This window comes from Galeopterus variegatus, unplaced genomic scaffold, assembly GCF_000696425.1.
Source record: "Galeopterus variegatus unplaced genomic scaffold, G_variegatus-3.0.2 Scaffold4329, whole genome shotgun sequence".
NCBI lineage: Eukaryota > Metazoa > Chordata > Mammalia > Dermoptera > Cynocephalidae > Galeopterus > Galeopterus variegatus.
The window spans coordinates 104,490-107,404 of record NW_007730440.1 but is presented as its reverse complement, the minus strand read 5'-3'; positions in this window follow the sequence as shown (position 1 = coordinate 107,404).

The following is a 2,915-nucleotide window of genomic DNA, read 5'->3' as shown; positions in this document are numbered from 1 at the left end:
ACTGTGAAACAGGAGGCACCATTGGTGTTTTCAAGATGGGAAAACCGAGACTCAGAGAACTCTGATGGTTTGCTCTAGGATGGGACTTGAACGCGGGACTTCTATTTTTTTAGCCAGTTTAAGTGGAGTAGATGTCTGGGGGCCCATTTACAGAGGGGGCTAAATAAAGGCCGAGATCCACAAACTTGGACCAACTCCCAAAGTGCCTCTCCCCAGAGAAATAGGGACAGCTCTAAGGCTTTGGCCTCTACTAGGAAGGCGGGAGGGGAGAGTGGGGGAAGATGGGTTTTCAGGTCATCAGACCAGCATTAAAGTACACAAAGTACTGCGTGACCCACATCCAGAGACTGGGCTCTGACGCATGGGTAGGTCATTCCTCCTAAATCCCTGTAGGAAATGAGAGACACAAGAATTAGGACAGAATGTAAACTATTTCTTAAGGAAGCATGCTAGCATCTCTTCTAAGAGTTCCCCTCTAGAGAGAACTTGGAATCCTCCTTTCCCCCGGTCCTTAACCATGGATATGCAGGCCCCCAGTTAAAAGAGCAAAGGGGAGAACGGGTGGTGTGTAGAAGCAGGTAGGGGAGAGGCACACAATCCAGATGGCACAGCTTCACCTCCAAGTCCATGGAAGGTCCCTTTTCTGATGCTGTGAATCTCATCCACTTCCCCCGTGACTTCCCTGAGAGTCCCCTCCAAGCTCCCCTTCTGCATATTCCACTGAGAGTCCCCCTCCTTACATCTCATTCCACCCCCAAGCACACACCCTCTTCACCACCTCTATCCTGTCACCCACACACGTGCAAAGGACAGGGAGATGCCCACGCAGCCGGAAAGGGAGAACGTAGGCATCGTTCTCAATGCTGTTCGCCCGTGTGGGGAACGGTGCACCTGAGCTGGGTGGAGAGGGTGGGCTTCAGGCGCCAGCATGATGGGGAGGCTAGGCCAGCGATGCGGAGAATAAGGTGCTAAAAGAAAGGGCAGGCATGGCCGTGCTTGGAGACAGAGCCCAGCCAGGGCTGCCTTTCCCCTTCCTGATGGGACATGGAGGCTCATGTCCAGGGCTGCACATCCATTTGGTGGGTAAGATGGGAGGTGGACATGGGCCCTAGAAAGTCAACTGGTCAAGGGTGACAGTGAGGATGTGGCTGAGCTCCAAGGCTGTGCCCAGTTCTGGAAATTTCCACAACCCACTGAAGCCTCCCCCGGTGTCCCAGTGCAGATTCTGGAGGACAGGTTTTGCTTTGCCCTTATCTTTTTGGAAGCAGGGTGTGGATTTCTGCCTAGCCACTTCTCAATTCTGTCATCTGAAACTGGGGACACAAGTCTTTCTTTTTCCACAACCCACTGAAGCCTCCCCCGGTGTCCCAGTGCAGATTCTGGAGGACAGGTTTTGCTTTGCCCTTATCTTTTTGGAAGCAGGGTGAGGATTTCTGCCTAGCCACTTCTCAATTCTGTCATCTGAAACTGGGGACACAAGTCTTTCTTTCTCCGAGGGGTGATGAGGTTTAAGGGATGTGAGAACACACCTAGCACCATGGAGCACACATCCCAGGACCCCATAAACGTCAGTGGCCCTCCTTGTCCCTCCCTCTGGTCCTCTCCTATGAAGTATGCACTTCCTTACCCCTCTTTTCTTCTCCTATCTTTGGCAGAAATCTTGGGAAACAGTTACTCATTGTCTCCTTCCAAACAAAATGTTGCCAGTGGCCGGGAAGGTGACAGAGCACAGAGGACAGAGCCAAGATCAGGCCCAGGAAGACCGTAGCTGGTGGGTGCCTCCACTATCGAGGCGCAGCCCAGCCCCAGCAGAGGGGCCCAGGGAACCGGGAGCCATGGTGAGCACATCTGTCCCCTGTCTCCATCCTCTCTTCTGGTGGGACAGCCGGAGTCTGGGAAATGCAGGCACGCACAAGTCCTTACCTTGAGAGGCGGAGCGGCAGGCGGGGCTGGGTAGCTCCTGCTGGTCTGAACGGCTGGGCCATATGTGCAGAGCCGTGCTCTTGTTACCTGTGTTGTGCTACCTGTGCCCTCTTCACAGCTCACTGCGAGAAGCTGGCAGATCGCAGCACCTCTGCTCACCACAGCATTTTCATCCCTGTCAGCAGTGTGCGCCAGGGTGGCCTGTGGAGGTGAGTGTCCCAAGGCATCCCTGGACTGCAGGTCCATGTACAACAGGTCCTGGGGGACAGAAATGACCGGAAGGTGCTTCCAGCCACTTCCATCGCCCATGGCGGGAGCTGGGCTAGGAAGCCTGCATGACGGGGACTGCAGGCGTCCAAGCTTCCTTGAGGCCGGGGCCAGGCAACGCCCGTGATGTGCGGATCCACAAGCACTGCCCTCCCTTACATCCAAATCCTGGGGTTTGTCCTCTGCCTCCTTCTCCTTTGGTGCAGAGCAGCCCAAAGCAGCTGGTTCCTCTGTCCCAGGGCCTGCCTTATGCAGCAGGCTTGCGGGAGGAGCAGCCAAGCTCTGTGTACGCCTGAGGTTCCAGCCTGCCAAGAAGCCTGTCCTGGGACTTGGGAAGATGTGTCCCTCCTCCAGGCCCCCTGGGGCTGCTGTCCCGGCTGCAGTAGCGGCTAGAGACTGGGCGGGGACAGCTCGGGCAGGGGGGGCCTGCAGCTGGATGAAAAGGAAGGAAGTTTTCATCTGCTGTTGTTGAGGCTGCTTAGCCATTTCCTCCAAGGGGGTAGGGCTGGTCCTTGCCAGGGTGGAGTTTCAGAGCTCAGTGCCCAGGGATGCAGACAGCAACAGCTGTGGGCAGACATGACTCAGCCTCATGGTTCCACGACGGCCTGAGGAAGCAAACGGCACACCTTCAGCACTCAGGGGGCGTCCTCCAGGAGAGGGGTCAGGGGATGATCTTGGCCGTGGAACTGGACTCTGTGCTTACTCCACGGAATCACAAAAATACA